The 24,354-nt window shown below is 46.9% G+C and overlaps 1 protein-coding gene across 1 annotated transcript in view; it reads right to left on the bottom strand.

Annotated features, from left to right (window-relative positions):
* The window catches only part of SLC35F3 (solute carrier family 35 member F3), a 352,895-nt gene that overhangs the window by 286,758 nt on the left and 41,783 nt on the right, over positions 1–24,354 (bottom strand). The gene's annotated exons all lie outside the window — the stretch shown is intronic.

Below are 24,354 nucleotides of genomic sequence, written 5' to 3'. Positions count from 1 at the left end.
ATCCCTCCCACCCCCCTTTTTTAATAGAACTAGCCAGGTAGCACTAAACAAAGGCCAATACATTTCAGTATTCCAAAAGAGAACGAAGGAGGCTCCACTGTCCATCCTGTCATGTTGTGGAACTCCCCTATCCTCCTCCCTATCAGGAAGTCCGTGCACCATGTATAACTGGTGACCATCCTGACAAATGTATTGAACCAGTATCAAGCGTTAAGTTTATAATATTAACAGTAAAGCCCAAGTTATTTTTATTTTTAGATTAAAAACATAAATGGAAATTTTCCTACTATCTTCCTCACACCAACGGGTCATCTCGTACACCCCCTGGAATAGGATTTCCGTTCCTGGAGACCACTGCTCGAGCCCACCATGTCTTACTGCTTCCTGATCAACTCTACTGTCCTGCTTTGACAATCAACCAGACAAAGGGCAGAGTTGAAATTCTCCTCTGAAAATCTAGGGGAGACTTCTGATAAGACATGGTGGAGTAAATCCATGTTTTACCTCAATTTCTTTGCAAATCTCACTGAAATAGTAAAGGGGAAACAAGAGAGAAACTCCACAAGGACAGAGAGCATAGGAGAGAAAACCTGTAACAGGCCATGTCGATATAATTTTATTTTTTTTAAAGTTTTTATTTAAATTCCAGTTAGTTAACATACAATGTAATATTAATTTCAGATGTACAATTTAGTGATTTAACACTTCCATCCAACACCTGGTGCTCATCACAAGTGCACTCCTTAATCCCCATCACCTATTTCACCCATCCCCCCACCCACCTGCCCTCTGGTGACCATCAGTGTGTTCTCTATAGTTGAGTCTGTTTCTTGGTTTGCTTCTCTCTTTTTTCCCTATGCTCATTTGTTTTGTTTCTTAAATTCCACATATGAGTGAAATTACGTGGTATTTGTCTTTCTCTGACTGATTTTGTTTAGCATAATACCCTCTAGCTCCACCCACATCATTGCAAATGAGAAGATTTCATTCTTTTTTATGGCTGAGTAATATTCCAGTGTGCGCACGCATGCACGCGCATGCACGCATAAGTAGATAGATATCCCACATCTTCTTTATCCATTCATCAGGTGAGATGCCCACATAATTTTAGAAGTAGAAAAGCAGATGATAAATGGCAACAGACTGAGCAGACCAAACAAAGCTGAACATCTGCCTGGGATGGAGGTGGGAGAGAAAGTGTGTGTAGGGAGGGACGTAAGCCTGGAAGCAAGTAATTCTGAGTGACAGGACCCCTGAAGAGCTGAGTCATTATTAGCACCAGGTACTTCTGCAGGCAAGGGTGCAGATGGGGTAGAAACTGTGTAGAAGTGGCAGAAAGTGTATAAAAGATACAGTTAGACCTGGACCTTTGTGTGGCCAGGCAAGATCTCCGGGATACCATGGATAGGTTGCTCAAATAAAAGTGAGGAATTAAGTTCAAGTTTACATATCCAATGGTAAGACCCTCCTTCCCCACTCAGCCTCCTTCCCCACTCGTTTACTAAAAAAATAGCAGCCACATCCATATTTTTCAGGCAGTGAACTGGATGACTGCTTTCTGGAGAAACCGACCCAAACAAGAGAACACATTTCCAGTTACAAATGATTTTGGAGTCCTTCATGAAACCACCTGATCCCTAGCCAGCAACCCTGAAATGTAGCTCGCCGTTTAAGAAATACTACTCATGCACTTGGAGCTCCCACATGGCCTGTTTTGTGCCTGTCTTAAGTATGAATGAACAGCAAAAATCAGTCATTAGAGTAAAAATTCTAACATTAAAGATAGCAAACAAAGCAAGCCAACAAAGAAAGGACTCTGGAAGAAAAAGAATCAACGCAGGAAACAGAGGAAAACTTAAGAACGATTTCTATAATTAGTAAACCTTCAAGACTGAGATATGGGAAGAAACTGAAAACAATATAAAAGAGCTCTTTAAAATTAAAATATAAGGAAGAAACAAATTAATGGAGGAGGTGAAAGATTAATTTGAAGAACTCTCCCTGAAAGACAGACATGTGGCAAATAAGACATAAAATGTAAGAGGATTTTAAGAACAATCCAGGATGTCCAACATCTGAGTGACAGGTGTCTCAAAAAGAGGAACAAAAAGGAAAATTGAGGGGGAAGAAATTATCAAAGAAATACTATTAAAATATTTCCCAAATCTGAAAGGAAAGGAGTTTTTAGATGGAAAGATTCCACCAGGTGGCCAGTGAAAGTAATTTTAAAAGTCCCAAGTCATATTATTGTAATGTGTCAAAATACCAGACAAAAGTAATATACCAATATATCCAGAAAGAAAAAGTAGATCAACATTGAAAGATGGGGTGGGGGGGGTCAGAATAGCTTCAGACTTCTCAACAGCAACACTGATCGAACCTCGATACAATGGAGAAATGTCTTCAAAATTCAGAGAGAAAATGGCTTCCTACCTAGGACTCCATACTTAGCAAATCTTTTTGTCAAGAAGAGGTTCAGAGAAAGACACTTACCTACTTACAAGCTCACAAACTGTACCAATCTTACCCAATTTCTCAAGAAGCTACTGAAGGATGTGGTTCAACAGAAGAGGGAAGAAGACAAAGAAAGAAACCTGAGATCAGGAGGCAGGGCATCCAATACAGAAGAGAATTGCTAGGATGATGAGGCGGAGGACAACCCCAGAGGCCCCGAGAGAAATCGATCCAGACTGGAGCAGAGCAGGAGACTCTGGGAGGCACGTCTCCAAGAAACAAAGTAAAACAAATAGGTGACTTTGATGTTGAAACCCATCAAGTGGAGATTTTTCACATCTGGCAGAGAGTATGGGCTCAGTCAGCAATACGTAAATAAAATCTAAGCAACTGTTAAAAATTATGCAATTCTACAATTCAAGGGGAAAAAGTTACACAGTAAAGGAAACACACCCACAGTGCACAGGATGGCTCGTCCACATACATGTAAGAGCCAAGCTCGTATGAAGTCTACATATTAACGGAATATCTAAAGAATGCAGAAAGCATAAGAGAGCTAAATCCTTATTTTCTGTATTTGGAAATCAGTCATTTTAAAAACTGCAAACAATACTCAGAGTGGAAGCAATTAACAAGAAAAAGGATGGAAGGTGGCAGCCTCTCAAAAGTACGAAACTGGAGTGGAAGGAATCTGAGGAGAACGCTTTAAGCCTCAAACAACATTTTGAATTGTTTAAAAGCTACATGTATTCTTTTGGTAAAAAATACAAACTAAATCTAAAGAAACACAAAAAGAATATTCAGGACAGAATGAAAGAAGAAAAGCTAACATATTCTGCACATATATCGTGTTTGAAGCACTTTATGTATATTAACTCCTTCTCTACTCCCTCCCCCAAAGCCCTAGGAGGTAAGCACTATTATTCTACCACCCACTTTTAGATCAGGAGAGTAAGGCTTAGAGATCTTTAGTAGCTTGCCCAAGGCTGCACAGTTAGGAAGCAGGGACAGCAGAATTTTCACCTGCACGCCTGGCTCTGGAGCCTGCATTCTTCACCACCCGCCGCTATCCCGAGAAGGAAGATATTTAAAAGGCTTACCAAGAACATTTTGTCTGATTAAAAGTCCATCCACCTCTGCAATGACTTTGTGCAGGCAGGACCAAGAGTCTTCTCAGAGAACAGTTCTGGGTCTGTGCCCATACAAAGACGGTTGGGCGGCTGTGTTTGCAACATTCTCTGCCTTATACTTTTAGGCATGATTTTAACTGAGAGAATGATCTATCAGGACCATTTAAAAAGTCTCAATATAGCACCCCCAGAATCCCTAGAGAACGGCAGACTGCTGAAAACATCCCCTCATTCATTTACACAGTGTAACAATGACTGTAATAAGAGGTAAGAGGAGAAAGAACTGTGTGGGTCTCGAGAGGGTCCAAGAATCAAAGTGAATTTTTTTCTTCCTGGTCACAAAAGGACTGCACATCCACACAAAATATTAAGAAAATTAAGACTTAAGTCAATCTTCCAGAAGGAGTTGATAGAGTCTTCCAATATAGATTCAATCACTGTAGGAAGATCAGACGGAAGAAAAAGTGATTGCGTAACGTATGCAGTATTTAATTCACATTACAGAAAGAATCCCCATGGAGCACGGAAGTCTTGTCTGGCCAGTTGATTTTTCTCCTTAAGCCATACTGTGTTTTGTTTGGTTAAGTGCTAATATTTGGACAGACAAGGCTCATCTGGAATCAGAAGACATGATGTCCTATGTCATTGAGGGGTCTTAGTGATTCCCTAGGAAAGGAACCTTGATGAGTTCAGTGAATTCTTCCTACCCTTCAAGTGCCCTTGAGTTGACCTCACACCAGGGGCACTGGCATCATTAATAGTCTTTCACGTGGCATTTTACACTCTTCAAAATATGTGTTGTTCTTTCTGGGTTTGGGCCCGAATCTACAGAGGGGTGGCAGTGACATAGATAGGGCTGTCCACGGTGTGGTGAGCTCAGGAGCCAAGAGAGAAGAGTGAGTCATGTAGCTTTCTGAATCCTCATCGTCAGGAAAAACCACAACACGTCACTGCCACCGAGCACTATGAACCTGACCTTGATTTAGTTTCTGTTGGTGACGGTATAGAGGGGTGAACAGCCAGAGCAAAGGCCAAGGAGGGGCGGGAGGGGACAGCAGTGAGGAGCAAGTCAAATGTCTTGAGCATGGTCACCTTATTTCCTGAACTTTCCGTCACAGTCACGGTTATACTGTGTCCTGATGTCAGGCCGTGCATGGCCTTTGTTCAGTTCACGAAGCAGTGTTTCCAAATCTAAAGGAAACCCACACATGTTTAGATAGTCCACCTCCTGGGACTCTTTTATTTGCTCCTAAAATTTCAATTGAGAGAAATGAGCCCTATTTATTTCTTATTACGATGAAGAAACCAGTGGGAGTTTTCGCTTTCAACTGAAACTATGTCTATTACATGCAGACTCTCTTCATTTCTGTCGGTGAAGCGGTTTCTGAAAGAGTTGGTTGGTGAGGATTGCTAGCAAGGGAATTACGCAGCCAGCAACCTTGGCTGTTGTGTGTAAATTAAGAGGCAGGAAAGAGGACACACTGGGAGCAATTCTATCTGTAAAAGAAGGCATAAACGTTAAGAAATAGAGTGTATTAAAATCAAAGTCTTACAAATTTGTATTCTGGAAGCTTACTACGCTTCTATGGAGGTACCGAGCAAACAGAATGTAGATGTTTTGTGAAATTACTCAATTTTCAAACATTAAATTTGTATGAGGGGTATTATTTATGAATCCAGTTCTGTTCTAAGTGAATTTATCACCTCAGCCCTGTAATAGGGTACTTGTTCCCAGCTTCAATCAAGGATCGGGTAATAAAAGGAAAGAGCATTACTTCTTTCAGGTTGATCACACTCTTGCCAAATTTTTCATCTTAAAAGAACAACTTTCATGATGGCAAAAATCGGAAATGTACTTTCTGATGGCTGAACAACAGAGATACGGACCGGTGGGGTGAGATCTGCCCTCAGAGGTGAAAGAATACTCACTATGGTATTGCAGCACTCAATAGAGCACTGCTTTATTGCTCTTCACGCACTTCCTCAACAGGGACTAAGAGTCAGCTCCCAGCAGCTCCCAGCAGAAGCTGGGAGGATGCAGAGCCTCCTGGAGGGCTGCAGGAACCCCCACGCCCACCTGCTCCTGTCAGCTCCTGTTCTTCCAGATCCTGGCTCGGCCCCCAGATTCCCTGGCTCCCAGGTCTGGCAAAGTCCTCATCACTGTGTGTTCTCATGGTACTGCAGTCCTCTGTCATGGCCCTTCAGGGCGCCAGCTAAAAAATCTCTAACACTGTGAATAATTGTTAGAGTGTCCCTCCCCACTAGACTATAAGCTCTTTATGGGCAGGAACAGTGACATCTCTCATTGCTGCATCCCCGGGACCTGGGTGTCTTACATATAGTCAGATCTCAAAAAAAATGAATGTGGCTATTTGACAAAGGACTAATATCTAGAATATATAAAGAACCCTCAAACTAAATAGTAAAAAAAAAAAAAACAAAAAAAAACACAATCCAATGAGAAAATGGACAAAAGAATCAAAAAGACAAGAAATAACAAGTGTTGGCGAGGATGTGGAGGAAAAAGGAGCCTCATGCACTGTTGGTGGGAATGTAAATTGGTGCAGCCACTATGGAAAATGGTATGGAGATTCCTCAAAAAATTAACAATACCATACAATCCAGTAATTCCACTACTGGGTATTTACCCAAAGAAAATGAAAACTCTGGTTTTCAAAAAACTATATAAAACCCTATGTTCACTGCAGCATTATTTACAATGCCAAGATAATGCAGTAACCTAAGGGTCCATCGAAGAATGGACAAAGAAGATGTGGTTTACATGTACACACTGGAATATTACTTGGCCATAGAAAAGAATGAAATCTTGCCATCCATGACAAGAGGGTATTATGCTAAGTGAACTAAATCAGAGAAAGACAAATACCATATTTATATGTGGAATCTACAAAACAAAGCACACACACACCCCAATCAGAAATACCCATAAATACAGAGTACAAACTGGTGGTTGCCAGAGGGGAGAGGGGTAGGGAGCCAGGCAAAATAGGTAAATGGGATTAAGAGGTACAAATTTCCAGCTATAAAACAAGTTTTTATAGGGGATGCTTTTCATGGGGATGAAAAGCACAGCATAGGGAATATAGACAATATTGTAATAACGTGGTATGGTGACAGATGGTGACTGCATTTACTACCATGGTGAGCATTGAGTAATATACTGAATTGTCAAATCACTATGTTGTACACCTGAAACTAATATAACATTGTATGTCAATTATACTTCAAAAAAAATACAGCAATATTACTTAAAGATATAAAATTCCTAACTCAACATTAACCAATAAAATTTAACATTAGGAAAAGAAAAGGAAAGAGACACAAAAGAGATGAACACATAACTTCATCGAAGAGGATACATGATTGGCAAATAAACACATGAAAAGATGTTCAACATCGTGTGTCATTAGGAAAATGCAAATTTAAAACTATGATGAGATGTTACTATGTACCCATCAGAACACAGCGAACCGTGGTGGCTACACCAAATGCTGACAAAGATACAAAGAAGCGGGATCCCTCCTGCACTGTTGTTGAATGTGAAATGGTGCTGCACTCTGGAAAACAGTTTTGCTGTTGCTTCAACAACTAAACCCAGCTCAACCAGCTATAACCCAGCAGTTACATTTCTGAATATTTATTCCAGAGAAAAGAAAAACTCTACCTGCGTGAAAATCCGCGCATGAATGTGCACAGCAGCAGCCCCACACTGAAAATGACCCGAATGTTCGCGAATGGGCAGATGGTCACATGACTGTGCACGGCCACACCACGGAATCCCCGCAGTGGGAAAAAGGCCGGGGCCTGAAACACACAACCACCTGGGTGCATCTCGGGGGCAGTCTGAAGAGGAGAGGAGCTGACCTCAAAAGGCGAGGTACTCTCTGATCCCATTTGCAGAGCACTCTTGAAATGACAGAACTGCAGAGGTGGAGAAAAGGTCAGTGATGACCAGGGGTTAGGGCTGGTGGTGAGGAGCCAGTGTGACTATGAAGGTGTCTCGTGAGGGAGACCCCTGCGTGAGGGACGGGTTCTGTATCTTGACTGTGGTGGTGGTTACACAAATCTACACACATGTGCGTGCACGCACACACACACACACACACACAGTGCATGTAAAACTGGTAAAATCAGGTTAGGGTCTGTGCGCTGTACCTGAGTCCACTTCCTGGGTGTGAAATGTCCTACATGTGATGTGACCAGCAGGGGACACTGCACGAAGGTGTACAGGATCTCCTGGTGCTCCTTCCGCACCTTCCCGTCTTCCTTTAATTATTTCGAAAGGAAAAGGTAAAAACAGTCAAGCAGAACAAATGTGGGAGGGAAATTGTAGGCTCAGAGGGAAAGCAGCATCTTTGGTGAGCAACCTGGCCTATGAACAAAGTGGGGCTGAGGGGGACCTGGACCAAGCAGGACTGTGGCAGGGCTGTGGCTGGGGAGAAGGACACAGGTGTTATCATCTAAATAAACGTGCTCCCAAGGGCATGCTGAGCTTGGGCTCAATTAGCACAGCACCAGTAGGCACGTCTGGGTAGAGGTGGTCAGAGCCCAAGTGCTCAGGTCGGGGTAAGGTGATCTCACACCTCACTGCATCTCGATTTACATTCAGGGAAGATCTATTAACCCCGGTAATTATTATTAGCAGGGCATTTCACATTCAGGAGGGCCTTGGGTGGTGTGATAGGTTATACGGACACCCTCGGGGTGACCCCATCATGGTTTTCTGAGCAAACACAAACTCTGAAGCAGGATGAAGGTGAGGACAAGAGTGAGACCCTAGGAACGGGGGGTATGGCAAGGGCTCTGGAGCTGACCAGGGACAGAGTGAGCAGGGGCCGCGCAAGCCATCCCAGAGTCTGGAGCAGGAGAAAGACTCAGATACCAACCCTCTCTCTACTTAAAATTTTCTACTTTATTTGTCACTGGTTTTTTTGGCATTAATTTTGATTCTTTAAAATAGTACATTAAAATTTAGCCTATTGTCATTCTTTGCAGATTATGTGTTTGTGAATTTGCCTACTTGCTAAAATTGATTTGTAACCTCAACTCTGCAGGTTTCATGGTCATTTGCAGGCACAAGCAGAGTGGCAAAGAATTTCAATCACCTGACACGTTCCTGGCGGAGGGAGAACCAGGCGACACTCTGCCTTCTCTTTTCAGCTCTCAAGTGTCCTTTTTACAGTCTATTTAGTGCCACATTTTCCACATTTTTGTTTTTTGTTGGTGATACTGCTATTCAAAATGGTCCCCAAGCATGGTGCTGAAATGCCATCTAGTCCTCCTAAATGCACAAGGCTGCAATGTGCCTTATGGAGAAGATACGTACGGTAGATAAGCTTCCTTTGGGCATGAGTCACTGAGCCGATGGCTGTGACTTCAATGTTAATGAATAAATAATATATATATTAAGGTGTCTTTAAGCAAGAGACCCACACAAAACAGGATTATGCATTATGGACTGACCAAACTGATGACCAGAGGCTCTCAGGAGCCTGACCCTGTGATTCCACCAGGAGCAGTGGTTCAGCATTCACTAATGCAGTGTTCACAGTGACTTTACAGACCATAACTACTGAGAATAATGAGAACTGACTTTATTATTTATCTTGTTTACTGGTCTTTTGGTACACCAATCCTAGCCCTGGTGATAGAGGCCCGTGCCTTGCGTTTTCCAGACCACAGTCCTCCCACAATGTTGGGAATCCACATACGCTTCCCATCACTTCATTCCGCCAGGTAAGGCATTCAAAATACACATTACTATCTCTAGTGACTATATATATTAATAAAAGAAAAATATTTAACACCAAAAATGTAGAAAGGACAAAATCTCAAAATAAAGGAGAGCTCTTCTTCAAAAAAGACAGCAATTTTACATTGTTTTAAAGGACAGATTTTTAAAATTTTTAAATGCATACAAAATAAAATTTTTATTTTCGAGTATTACTTGGCACATTACTGTTTTTCTTATTTTTGTCAATCTAAGTAGAGCAAGGTGATACGTATTCTTAAATTTATCTTTAGCCAGCTCTAAAAGGAGACAAGATAGCAAATGGTTAAAAATCTGGATTCTCCAGGCAAACTGCCTCAAATTCAAATCCTATCCCTGCCCCTTTCCAGCTGTGTGGGTTTAGGAAGGGGAAACATTAACTGATCTATGCTTTCCTTACTTTCAGAACGGGCGGAATAGTATTACTTGGTAGATTTGTCCCGAGAAGTAAATTTGTTAACGCATAAAAGATGGTAAGACGATGTTTGGCACAAACTAAGTGCCCGATGAATGTCAGCTATTATCATCTGATTGAAATAATGACTACTGTCATGATGACAGCCAACAGCACAATGCGGAGGGAGCTCCAATGTCCAACTTATTTCAGTATGTCACCTAAAATCGGTCACTATAAAAAAATCAGTTTCACATAGGTACGATGATGACAACACAATTTCACTCCATTTGGAAATGTGGGTTGCAATAGGCTGAGAATCCACTGCCTGGATCCACTGCTGCCCTCAGGAGAGAGAGCCGTGGGAAGAAAGCAATGACCTCCAACACGATCCCCACAGAGTGGTCAAAAGAATCTGCTCTGTGAGCCCAGCTCAGCCTCCCCCAGTCAGCTGAGGTGGATGGTGACCAGGCCGCCGGGAGTCTCCTCATCTATCCAACTGGAGAACAAGAGACTGTCCAGGAGAGCCCTTCCATTTGCACCTTATCCTCCATGGCAGGTGAGGCAGACCGTGCACAAGCCACGAGCACCCACCTGCAGCAGCAGGTGGTCCAGGTGCATTAACCCCCCGAGCCAGGAGTGAAGGGCTCAGCCCGAAAAACCACCAACCTCTAAAACGTTCAACGCGGTGCCCTGAGGCGAGCCGCTCCCGTGTGTCACACCAGCCTGCCCTGGCTTCCTCAGGGACGAGAAGACATGTCTATTCACATCTGTCCACCTTGCTAAAGTCTCTGCAAGATGAACAAGCCTGCCGCTGTCGTGTGTAGAAGGCAGGAAACGAGGCGAGGCTGCCAGAAGTCAGGACAAAAGTCCTTTCTCTTCAGATCACACTGCCTGACAGGCCTGAGTTCTGTGTGGCCTGAATAATTCACCATATGCTTGTTTTTATTATTCCTGTGGGCTTTGACACTCAAATCGCTTTTCTAAAAACTCAAATAAGCTTTTCTTAGAGAAGCTTCTGGGGGAGCCAGAAAACCAATGTAAAGGGAGACCTGAAATCACATGGAAACACACGGAATCACTTCCTTCATTTTACAGATGAGAAAACCGAGGCTGAGAGGTCGATGTCTCCCTGTGGTGCACACAGGAGCGGGCCAAGTCGGGACTCAGTCTTCGGGGACCACTGCCCGTGACCTTGCCCTCAAGTACACCATCCACTTCATTTCTCTCTCAACAACCACACAAAACGGATCGGCCCAGGCCCCCTACGTCCTCATGAACTAAACAGAGGTGACGTACCATAAACATCACAAACGCCAAGTGAATCATGGACAGGATGGGGAGGCAAGACCTCAGGAGCGGAGTCGTGACGTGAAACAACTCACAAGCCCACACCCAGGAGCACCTGTTCGCCGACAGAAACCCTGCAGCTGCGGTCCCAGCCCTGGAGGTTCCGTCTGGGGTCACCGCCTCATTGCTTTGCACTAAGGGTGGTAATAACCAGGTGCTTTGGAAGACTAATCTATTCTCCACACAATCTGTGCCCAGGTGGACCCCCAAAAGCTCACCATTACGTATTTCTTTAGGAAGGCTTCTTTGCGGGGCGCCTGGGTGGCTCAGTCAGTTAAGCATCAAGTCATGATCTCAGGGTCCTGGGTTCGAGCCCCACATCAGGCTCCCTGCTCAGCGGGGAGCCTGCTTGAGATTCTCTCTCCCTCTGCCCCTGCCCCTCCCCCCACTCATGCATGCACGCTCTCTCTCTCTCAAATAAATAAAATCTTTTTTTTTTTTTTTTTTTAAAGGGAGGCTTCTTTGCAAAATATGAAGGCTACAGTTTCCGCACTGGTGAATGAAGCAGTAGTTCTAAACACAAAAGCCATGCCCGATCCCAGTGTGGGAGGGGCCATGTGCACTGACAGTGCCAACAAGGAGGAGGGTGCACTGCACACCTCCAGCCAGCCGCCACACACCCAGTTTCTCTGCTTCGTCCTGGTTCCCTTCCTTCTCCACCTCTTTGCTTCCTCAGAAGTTTGTGTTGGTGGGCTGCAGACACCTGCTAGCCTCCGGCCACCGTGATCAGGCTCCCCCAGAGTCTAGCACGTTTAGCATCCCAGCTACCCACAGAAACACTTCACTGGACACATGGACATCCTGTGGGACACCTGGCAGGACACCGGAGAAGGAACCCCAGGGGCTGCCATCCCTTCTCATCTAGGAGGCTGCATAAACCACATCGGGAGCCCCTCCCCACTCCCTGCCGGCTGAGGTCTTCAGAGTCCCTCTCGTTTTCAACGTCAAACAAGGAGGGAGGGAGCTGCATTGCACGGGAGGGTCCCTGCTGCTGGATGTACTTTTTCTGCTGCAGTAATGGAATGCCTGCATTTGTAATATTTTTTTGAGGTCTGCGCTGTACTGTATGCTTCAGGCACTGTTCCTGGGTGCTGATAAATCACGCTGATATCATCATCATTTGTGAAGCCTTTCTGGCCAGTGGCTTGCATAAATTACGGCACCAAGTCTGTCCTGTGCTTCCATTCATCAGGGGCAGCTCAGTTCCTCGGTTATCAAGGGCAAGCACTGCTCTAAGCTCTGGATGCAGGGACAGGTCTTATGAGACCAGGCAAAATAAGCGGTTGTCAAGCCCAGATGTCTGGCTCGGGTCAGTGAAACGACCCGAGGGCTGCAGGTCCAATGATGATGATGATATCAGCGTGATTTATCAGCACCCAGGAACAGTGCCTGAAGCATACAGTACAGCGCAGACCTCAAAAAAATATTACAAATGCAGGCATTCCATTACTGCAGCAGAAAAAGTACATCCGGCAGCAGGGACCCTCCTGTGCAATGCAGCTCCCTCCCTCCTCTATCCGGTGAAGACAGAACCAGGTGCCCTGGCCGGCTGAGATGGGGGAGAGCTGAACATCCCAGGCTGCTGCTTTGATCTGAGAGCCGGGACTCCAAAAGTCTGCCTTCACTGCCAGTTTTCTCCAGTAAGAGCCCAAACTGCACCTCGAATCCCACAGGCATCGGGAGGTGGACGATTTGTTCGACCTTCCAATAAAGTTACTCACATGCCACAGCTATTGTGGGAAAACGAAAGAATCCTTGCAGTTACTTCAGACAAACATCCTGGCTCCAAAACAAGCCCCAAGAGAAGCAGGGTGCAGGGATGGGGGCTGCAGGTCCAACTCTCAGACTCGAGAGGAGGCAGGCGGACTGGACACAGCTGGGCTAACCACAGGGCAGGTACCGCGTCCCCTCTGCCAAGTGACATTTGAATATTATCCCCTTTGCATTAACAAAGATGCTTCCGGAAAAGGTCTCAGGAGCTGGTTGCTGTATTTGCTGTAAACATGATGTTGGATCAATTCTCAAAATGTTACCAGCATCACATCTGGATGATAACGTCTCTTTAAAATTTAATGCCAACCATACCATGAAATAATGCCCGGTGTTACACATTATGTTTCACTTCGTCTTCCAGTAACATGAGAATAAAAAGCAACTTACGATGGGACATTAATTGGAAAAACAAAAAGTGCACCTTCATATACATTCTGAAGCTTAAAATGCTGTGAGGGCACAGCCAAAAACCAGCAACAGCTTCAAGTCAGAGACGTGAGAAATCCCTACACCGCCCCCTACTTTTGTGTTAAGGCTGAAGTTTTCCATAATGAAAGGTTAAAAAAAAAAAAAAAACTCTGAAAAGAGTTGGCAAATGCAGTGAAATGTTAACTGTGTTTAATACTAGTAAGACTGGTGATGATTTCTACTTTTTCTTGTTTATCTTTATATGCGATTTCAATTTTTTTCTACAAGACCCTATTATATTTATAATAAAAAGCCAGGCTACTTAAAAAATTTATGCTATAAAAACTAAAATTTTCTTGAAGAATTTTTATACTTTCTTCTCCCTCATCCCCTTCTTCCCTCTTATTTTTTTTTTTAATAAGAAAAATATAACCCAATATATTTTCTTTTGTTGTCCTGGCTCATTGATGGTAATGACATTAGCTTTCATGGTTGGCTTATCTCTTTCTCTTTCCCATGCTGCTCCATCTCAATTATCTCCCATGTATATGAAACACAATGCACACATACATATGCATGCCATTTATCAATGCACACCTTTCCAGGCCTTTTGGAATTTGATGGCGCTGCCATACCCAGGCAGAAACTGGCAGACCCGAGTGGAAAGAGACGCCACAGTCTTCCTCCCTGCGAGCCACCGGGACCTCCAAACGGAGACCCTCCCAGTCCTTCCCACATCTGGTCTCAGTTCTGGCTTGTGCTGTGGCCCTGAGCAGCATGCCTGACTACTTCCTCCATGGACAGCTTGTTCCTCACCTTCCAGCCATCACCCTGGCCACGGCAGCTCAGAAGGGGGGGCCTGGGGCCCTTCTCCTGCCACTGAGCTCTGAGCCCCATTACCGATACCACGTCTACCACTAATGGCCAGTAATGGTGGCCCCGTATCTAATGGCACCACCATATCTTCACCCGTCAAATGGAGACAAACAGAGAGGGAGGGAGACTTCTGTCTTCATTCCCCCTCAACACGTAATCCTCCAAACCCACAGGGCTATGATTGGCTAAGGTTATCTCGGTTTCTTAGAGCCAGGTATTGCTCAGATATTCCATAACTGAATGATGTCCATGAGATTCCCAAGTCACACACCCAGAGGGCTCCAGCAGCAAGCACCTTCCGTGAGGACAGACACACGCCATCAGCACCTGCCAGGCATCTACGATTTTTCAGCAGACTGCTTTGCTTTCTTCACTTACAGAAACCCTTTAGCTACCTCTTACAGCGATATTTCTCAAAATATGTATCAGAAGGGCGTGGGCAGTTGTTAACATGCAGATTCCCAGGCACTGGCCCTGACTTCCCGACTCCCAGTCTCTGGGAATGGGGCCTGGAAAGCTTGGTCTCAGCCCTTCTATAGACAATGGTCTTCACAGAGGTTCGGCACCTCGGCTCACCATCCACGCCTCCGTGCGCTTTCCACAGTGATGCCGTCTTGGTGTCTTTGTCTCGGAACTGCCCCTCCCCTGCAACCTGTATCACACTGATCAGGATCGGTGACGTATACTTCTCCAACACCAAGTCTTTTATGCGGTTTGTCTCCTCAAATACTATAATCTCACAGTAACTGAGGTCTAAGTCTCTGTGCAGAGTAAATGCCCAAATCCACGTCCTCGAGTTTATCTGAGACACAGAAGGAACTCAACTGTGGCTCTTGCGGAAACAGACGCTTTTGCTGGATGCTGGATCTATTAAAGTCACGGACATGTTTGTGGCAAGCATAAAGTCCTGTTCAAAAAATACAGAAATTCATTCCAAGAGTCAGCGAGAGCAAGAAAGGAGAAAGAGCACATGCTGCCCTCACGTACACCTACTGTCACAGAGAGAACCAAACACCAGGTCAGGGAGTGAGCAGGACAGAACAACGGGGTGTAAACGGGGCCACTAGGAGGCGCCCTGATTTTGTGTAAGGAGGAAGAACCCAACCTGGCTTAACAGGATAACCGCTCAAGTTAGTTTTCTCAGAAACCAAACAGAAATATATCCTGCAAAGCTATAATCACCTGCCTTTGAATGGGTTCAAATGTTTTCCTGAAAAACTCACTTTTTAAGAGCACACTGCCATCAGAGAAAGGTTCTATAGTGAGCAAACATACTGAGTCATAAGCCAGGATTTAAGTTTAGCCAGAGGCTTGGAAAAAAAAATACTAAAAATCAGAATGAAGGTGTTTGAGGGATTAAAATGTTTCTTCAGAGTTGACTGTCTAGCCAAGTCTGTAATGAGACTTCTGAAAATTTTTGCATCAACCATGTAATAAGAGGACAGTCTGTGCCAGCTTTAAAAAAAAAAAAAAAAAAAGGACAAAACCAAAAACTGCCCTAGCTCGGCCACCAAGCCAGCATGCCCACGTGCATTTGAACGCCTCCTCCTTCCCCATCCCAAGGGAGAGGGCGTCCACCTCGCTTTGCCATCCCCATGGTCACAGCGACCAGGGCTTCCTCCCTCCTAGCTCTCCTGTCTATATTATCATCATATCTTTTGTCTTCAGTCTAACGTAGAGGCTTCTCGACAACAGGAACCAGCCACGTAGGACTTTGAGTCCCCAGTTCCATCCAAGAACGTGAGATGTAATCGAAGAATGATAAATGTCTGGATATTTCTGAAGGACCCTTTGCAGTCTCAGTCAGTGCTGCCAGGCTCCCTTCTGCAGGGTCAGACTCGATCCCCACCAAGTTCAAGGTGGCAGGACCAGCTGTCCACCTCACATGTATGGACACGGCCCCCCAGGCCACTGCTCTGGGTAGCCCAGAGCATCTGCCACCTCTCCTGGTATCTGCTCCCTTTTCCACGGTGCCTCCCTCAGCCCGAGGTGCCCAGACTATGACCTCAACTCCTCCGGCTGTACGTCCATCTGAGAATCTTGCGCACTATCAATTTAGCACCAAAAGATACTGTTCTAGACATGACAGGAGACATGGGGGTCACACTTCTCTGATGACTAATGGGCCTGTAGATGTGGCCCCTGAGCCATGCAGGTGTGTGGTGGCCCAAGGTGACTATGTCCTGGGGCGCCAGGCATCTGCATCCATTGCGGGGGACAAGGGCGGTGAGATCTGGAGGTGGAGACGTGTTAAGCCCGAAGTTCCTCCCACCATCCCGGCAGAGAGGAGGGGTCAGGCCACTCTGTGGTTGGTTTTGGCTCTGTCACTTTGTGACATGGCTACGTGGCTCCACCGTCCGGGCCTTGCTTTTTTCATGTCTAAAATAAGGTCACAGGCGGTACATGTAGGAGCTTGGTGACAAATTATATCACATGTGTAAGTCCCCAGGATGCTGCGTCCAATCACCCAGCCCACCTAGGTAACATGTGTGAACAGAGAAACCAGAAAGACATCCTTCGTGTCCATTGCCAGCCCTCCCCGCACACTGTCGCGGTGATGAGGAGAACGCGCGGGGTGTGGGGCTCACTGTGCAGCCTGTTCGGCTCACTTACTCCTCCCAGAAACCACAAGACAGTCGCAGCATCCGCGTTTGCAGGATGCGAAAGCTGAGGCACAGAGAAGGTGGCCGGGCTGGGAGGCAAACCTGACCATGCCCTTCATCACCACTGTTGCTGTTTTACACCGCCTTGGGAAGGGGGAAGCAATTTTAAAAGCAATAAAAAAGAGCTCACAAGGAGTGTTGCTGAGGTGTCAGGCATTACGTAAAATGCTTTTTGACACGTTGTGCTGTTTCATACTCACACAAGTCCCTTGATGTGGATATTGCCATTCTCCAGCGTATTGCCGGGGAAACTCAGGTAGGATTTGAGGCCTGGCAGTCTGAGGCCAAAGCTCATGGCTCAAGCAGCTGACCACACGGCCTCCATGGCAAGCACTCAGTCACACAAAGGAAGTCGCCAGCATTGGCTGTTAATGGCCAAAGAGCGTTAATACACTGCTTCAGATACTGTTGCCAAGGGAGCCGTGGCCAGGAGCAGGCCGACAGCTGTGGCTGCCAAGAGCTCCTCAGACTCAGGGTTACTGCCCCATGCATACGACTGACGGAGGCCGGATGTGGCCCTCAGGCTCCCACCAAGCTCTCGGGGCAGTGGGAGCTGTCCCTTCCCACTGGGGTGACAGGCCTGGGACATTCACGGTGTAAGTGGATGACTGGTCCCTTCCAGGATGGCCCCTGGGTCTCCTCTCACCCAGCCAGCACCCAAGCTCATGAGACCTGGTCCGAGACTGACTCGGACCATCGGAAGGGGCCTGGGCATCTTTTGACAACTCTATACTTATTACCGGAGGGTTTGACCTGAATGACAGTTTTCTCCTCCTCTCTTTTATTGCTGTCACCAAATGCTACATTAGGATTTTGTCTGCCAACAGCTCTCAGAAACGGTTCTTCCCCTTCGTTCTGATGTTCTGTTGTAGCCAGGGAGCACCGTGACGCGGAGGGGATGGGGCAGGGGCAGCTCTTCTCTCTGGGTAGCCGACTCTTCCTCCGTGTGGCTGGCAAGCCTGTAACTGGGACAGAAGGGGCTGCGGACATCAGTGTTACCCAGAGGCGCTGAGCAGTCAAATCCTGGACATCATGCCTCGTGCCCTGGATTCAGACTGTCTGCCCCTGAACCGGGGTCTAGACATCAGTGAAGGAATAGCCATGTACGTCAAGGTAATAACAAAACAACTCTTCTTTTTAAGTGTCAATGAATGAGCCCAGGGGTACTTGGGTGGCTCAGTTGGTTGTGCATCTGCCTTTGGCTCAGGTCCTGATCTCAGGGTCCTGGGATAGAATCCCTCATTAAGGTGTGCTCCCTGCTCAGTGGGGAGCCTGCTTCTCCTTCTCCTTCTGCCCCTCCCTCCACTCATGTGCTCGTTCTCTCTCTCGAACAAATAAAATCTTAGAAAAAAAAAAAAATGAACAAGCCCAGCTAAAGATCAGTGAGCACTGGGCGCCTGGGTGGCTCAGTTGGTTAAGCGACTGCCTTCGGCTCAGGTCATGATCCCAGGGTCCTGGGATCGAGTCCCACATCAGGCTCCCTGCTCAGCAGGGAGTCTGCTTCTCTCTCTGCCTGCCAATACCCCTGCTTGTGCTCTTTCTGTCAAATAAAGAAATAAAATCTTATTAAAAAAAAAAAAAAAAGATCAGCGAGCATGTTTAGGGATCTAATCCAGTCCAAAATCTCTTAGTTTGCTAGGGTGGCCATAACAAAATACCACAGACTAGGAGGCTTACATCACAGAAATTTATTTCCCCACAGCTCTGGAGGCTGGAGGTCTGAGATCCAGGTGTGGGCAGGGTAGGTCTCTCCTGAGGCCTCCCTCCTTGCTGTGCAGATGGCCGCCTTCTCCCTGGGCCCTCATGTGGGCGTCCCTCTGGGTGTCTGTGTCCTAACTGCCCCTTCTCATAAAGACACCATCAGGCTGGATTAAGTGCCCACTCTAATGATCTCGTTTTACTTCGTCGGCTCTCTTAAGACCAAATATAGCCACATGCTGAAGTACTGGGGGTTAGGACTTCAATCTGTGAATTTGGGGGGGTACACAGTTCAGCCCATAACATTCTGCCCTCTTTCAACCCGAATTCATGTCTTTCTCACACGCAAAATACACCCAACCACATCCCAAAGTCCTGAAAGTCCTAACCCATTCCAGCACCAACCTGAAGCCTAAGACCTCATTAAAATCAGCTGTGGGTGAAACCCGAGGTAGGATTCATCCTGAGGCCACAGGTCTTATCTCTCTCTGGGGTATAGACCCCTGAAATGGGTAGCTTCTTTGAAAGAGCTCGCAGAACACCCCCACCACTATTCCCTTTCCCAGCACCCTTGGAGGCTGGCTGGGTGTCCATGTCACTACACGGTCCCCATGTCACCACAAGGCTGGGTCAGACTGGGGCAGAGGCCACCAGGGCAGAAAGACAAGACGAGTCTGAGCCTCGTGGCATCCCGGCACTTACCAGCCCTGAACCACGTATTTCTGGAACTTGCATTATGTGAGAGAAAAATAGATGCTGATCTTTCCAAATGATATTTCAGGCCTCTGTTAACAAAGCTGTTAGAGAGAGCCATGCCTTCTGACACCAGGTCCAATGCCCTGTGCTGTACTCCACGTTCAGTAACTTCATCAGTTGTGGCTTAATCAGTTGTGACCGTTTCTCTTTGAAGAAGCAGGAGAGCTATACAGCGAAGGCTCACAGGGTTAATCTTCCTCCCCCTGTCAAAGAGGAGGTGTGAGGACACCAGGAAAGAGGGTGGGGGGTGGCCACAGACAGGCAGGAAGGGCACTGGGGAGAAGAAAGGAAGGAGGAAGAGCAGGCCAGAGAGCACAGCTAAGCTTAGGAGGCACTGTCTATGCCAATCCTGGAGCCGTGCCTCCTGATGGAAACCACATCAGCTCTTTGCGGATAGTGCCAACTAGGACTGTACCCACAGCCACCACAAGGACCTCCGGCCCACTGTAGGAGGGAATGGCCCTCCCCACAGGTCCTCTGAATTGAACACTGTTCGTGGAAGGGTAAACATTCCATGAGACATCCATGCAGGATGAGCACTGCTCAAGGGAGGGATGATTCAACAGCACTGTGTTAAGTCTGGCCCGGCTGCTATGTGCGGACTTTATGCGATGGGTTGAACTGTGTCCCCAAGCAAGACCTGTGAGGTCCTAACCCCCAATAACTCAGATTTCGATCCGGCTTGGAAACAGGGTCACTGCAGATGTAATTAGCTAAGCTGAGGTCATCCTGGAGGAGACTGGCCCCTAATCCAGGACACCTGGGGGCCTTATGAGATGCCAGCCATGAGAAGACACAGAAACCCAGGGGGAATGCTGCAGGAAGACAGACACAGAACCAGAGGGATGTGTCTACAAGCCAAGGAACACCAAGGACTGCCAGCAACCAGGAGAAGCGAGGATGGAGGCCTGTGGCAGATCCTCCCTCAGGGCCTCTGGGAAGAACTAGCCCTGCCAACACTGTGATTTTGGTCTTGTTTGGAAGTTCGAGCAGGGGAGGGCAGCTACTTGTATACCCTTGACCAAAGAATGGTCCTCCTCTATCGGGGAAGGTCATCCTCTTCGACTGAGCATGCAGCTTCAGGAGGGATGCACATGGTGCGGTGGAGGGAGGAAGGGGACATCCGCCAGATCAGCCGCATCAACCCTGGCAATCAATGGGGTGACAGAGGTCACAGTCAGAGCACCCTCACATCCCTGTTTTCTTTTTTAAAACCCTTAAAACGGAATAGTATTCCTAAAAGATGTGTTTAAAATACATGGCTGGGGCAGGGACTCTAATTTTCAACGGAAATGCCTCTACAATAAGGACTGCCAGGTAAAATGCAGGATGCTCAATAAAATTTGAATTTCAGATCAACAATAAATTTTTTGAGATTAAATATGTCCCATGCAATATTTGACATAATCATACTAAGACATTATTTGGTTTTGACCTGGAGTTCAAATATAATGGAGTGCCCTCTGTTTTTATTTGCTGAATCTAGTGACCCATTCTAAAAGTACAGATGGACAGCTGAGTCACTACAAAGGAGCTTCTGACCCAGGAAAAGGCAACACCAGTGTACTATGTCATAGAGAGCTAGAGATCTGTCCATTCAAGGCCACAGTGATACTTTCTCTCCAAAGAAAACAAAGGAACTGAAGCCCAAAGGAACTCACCTCCCCGCCCCCCACCCCAGTGGGGAAGTGCAGATCTGGGGCGCAGCCCACAAAGGGTCTCGGCCAACCTGATGCAAGGAGAAATAAGGCTCCAAACCCAGAGTGTCTCCAGCCGACCTGGAGAGCAAACTTCTTGCGCAAACGTGGGGTAGGAACTGGGTTACAGCAAATGACTGACTTTTAGCTATGCAGAGCGATACTCTCACACACAGGTCTGGATTCGTCAGCAGTATGAGGCAAAATATGACCTTCACCTCCCCAAATCTGGGAGGCCAAATGGCTTATAGGCATTGGAACATCTCTTTCTGCATCTTGAACGATGGGCCACTCAGAGTGGTGCCTTTCACGTCCCTGAATCACTTCACCCATTCGGTCTCCCCCTTGCCCCCAGCGTGGCGAGCCTTTTGGGAAGGTGGGGGCTTCTGCCAACCGCTGGGGCACCCTTCGGTGCTGGCCAGCTGCTGTAAGGGGAGGTTGCCAGGGTCAGGGCAGAGTTTCACAAGCTGACTAACAAAGGTGCCTGCAAGCTCTTGCAAAAGCAGAGAGGGCCACGGACTGCTAGAAAGAGCCATCTGGCTCATGTCTGTCTCTGCTCTAGGAGCACTCCAGCTGAGGACCTGGGACGACATCCCCATCACTGTGCACCAGATTCACCATGGCTCTTCCAAAATGCAAGGCCATTTGCTTTGCACGTCACAGCTTTCTTTGTTAGGAGGCCTATGCGGGGTGTGGCGATTAATTCATTACTGCCGTGCCAACAAATGCAGTATTCCTATTCCAGTCCCTTCCTAGTCACCAGGCTCGTGGATGAAAAGGGATGTGCTGGAGAGGTCTGAGAATATCTCAAAAATGTAACCTTTAGTCCTGCGTTAGATGTTAATGCTGTATGCTCAATGATGACTGATTATTAGTGTCACCTACTCATCGAGGACTCTCCCACCTGTGCAATGCCAAAAGAAGCAAGTCCCCCAAAGCAGAAAATATGTAAGAAAGATGCGCAGGATAAAGCACTAACATACCAACTCTGACCTCCTGTAGAAACTACCAATAAGCACAACTCCTCTTACTCTGAACTCTGAATATGAGCCCCTACAAAGACTGAGGTCCCATTTGACTTCATTTTGCCTGACTAGCAATTAGCTGCATTAAGCACAGTAGGAGCTCGATAAATGTGACATGTGTGCTCGAAGATTCATGGACACAAACGTTTAACACAATGCAGCTTATGCAGGAGAGCTGGAAAAAAAAAAAAAAAACACACAAAAAACCATGAAAGTTCCAGCAATAAGGACATGGATAAGCATATTTTGATATACGTACACAAGGCAACTATTTAAAATCACACCCTTGAAGAATAAAATTAAGGATAAATGGAAACTGATCTAGACATTATTAAAATTAAAATTAAACAAACACAGAAACCCATACTATATAAATCGTAGGCATTTCATAGAAAAATATCTGTAAAAATATACAACAAAATAAAATGTTAACAATGGTTTTCTGTGTGGTGGAAATATAGATGGTTTTACTCTTCTGATAAAATACACTTCTGTGTTTAACCAGGTTGCTACAGGATCATATTCACTCTTAGAATGCATGAATGAACGAACGGACGAAGGAACAAAACCACCACCCTGCGAGGATTTCAAGAACGATCATTCTGTAGCCTCATCCCTACAAATTTTGAATGGAACATGCCAGAAAGTTCTTACATCCCCACACCACTTGCTTCTTTGTCACACGGTTAGCACTACTGCTCTGGGTTAAGACACAGACTCCACTCCAGTTAAAACACACCTGACCTTCACAGGAGGGCACTAACACATGAGTATAGTAAGCTGGAGAGCTGTCACCTGATGGGAAGCAGGCCTGGTAAGAAAGCCGAGATGGGGACCCTAAGTCAGGACTTTGGAGTGACAGGGCAAGTGTTGTGAGAGACCACCAGAGCAGTGCTTCCCAAAGGGTCAATTAGGGATCTTTTGAGATGCAGATTCGAATTCAGTAGGTCTGGGTGGGGCCCAGGATGGGTCCTGAGCTGCTCCCTGGGGTAGCCTGAGCTGTTGGGCTGCCCAGCCCACTGTGGGGAACAAGGCACACAGAGTGAGCCCAGTAAAGCTCAGACAGTCAGGGTGACATGAAGACACAGGCTCCCAGAATGGGCTGGGAAGGAAGAACGCTGGTGGCAGAGACAACAACCAAAATGGGGTGGGGGTGGGGGCAGGAAAAGGGAGAGACAGGGTTTTAGAAGTCAAAGTCCACTTGCCTCACGGTTTTGCTCAGATCCACACCTGTCCCAGCCTCTAATGGATACCCACAGGCCATGTCGGTTTTCTTTCTGGAGCCTCCTCCACTGCTGAGGCAAAAGCTGGAAACCACTGGGGGCGTGTTGCTGCTTTGTGAACAAGGATTCCAAGGAACACCCTCTCCCAGGTAGCCTCCTGGGGGAACTCAGAGATTGACAGGTCGTGCTGGAACGGTCCCACCCGTGGGACATGCGGTCCATGGGGAAGCGGGTGCACCTCTGTGGGGTGGCTCTGGTCTAGGCCAGGACTTGGATAAGCGGTACAGGTGTGTGAGGCCTGAGAGACATGGGGCTCACTGTAGTGACCTCCTAACCCTGCCCCTGCACAGGAAGTAGGCAGATAGAGAAAATGAGATACCCAAGGTCAAGGTCAAAGGAATGTCTTCGTGTCAAGCATTTTAGACAGGCTTCATATCCCCATCCTTCCAAAAGGATGTTAGCCGTGGGTCTCCATTCTGGTCAGCCTTCTCCACCTGTCTTCCTTGATGAAGCATAGCGTGACCCAGGACCTGCCTCACGGCTGAATTTAAAGGAGGGAAATCGGAGGGGGGAAAGCTGGCGGAAGAGCAGGGGACCCTATTTCAACTGGTCCCCAGAATTGAGCTGGGTATCTACCAGACCACTCTGAGCACCCACAAAACCAGCCTGAGATGTAAGAAGATCTGGATCTCTACAGATTATTGCAGGCGGTTGGTTTCGAGGTAGGAAGCGGGGAGCCATGATTCCGCAGGCAGATATCGGAGGATAAATGGCAGCGGGAGGATGCCTGGCCATGGGGATCCTACACCGCCGGTGAGTGACAGCCTCGCGCGCTGCGGACGGGCACAGACTCGCAGACCGGTAGCGCCGGGAAAAGGACTCTAGGGCAGCCCCCGGGGTGGAGACCCAGAGCGGCGGGGTTGCGCCTGCGAACTGCAGCTCCAGGACGGAAACCCGGAGCGGCGGGTTCGGGCACGCGAACTGGGAGCGGCTGGCAGTTTTAGAAGCACAAAGGGCAGAGACGTGCCCCGACCTGGAGGCAGGACTGGGAGTGCTGCGGAGGGGCACACAACCCAGGACGCTGCAGTTTATAGCAGCACAGACAGAAACAGAGAC

Source organism: Leptonychotes weddellii, chromosome 6, assembly GCF_054177405.1.
Source record: "Leptonychotes weddellii isolate Sample4059 chromosome 6, ASM5417740v2, whole genome shotgun sequence".
Taxonomy (NCBI): Eukaryota; Metazoa; Chordata; class Mammalia; order Carnivora; family Phocidae; genus Leptonychotes; species Leptonychotes weddellii.
Note: the sequence above shows the minus strand (reverse complement) of the source record. Positions and strands in the feature narration are given on the sequence as shown.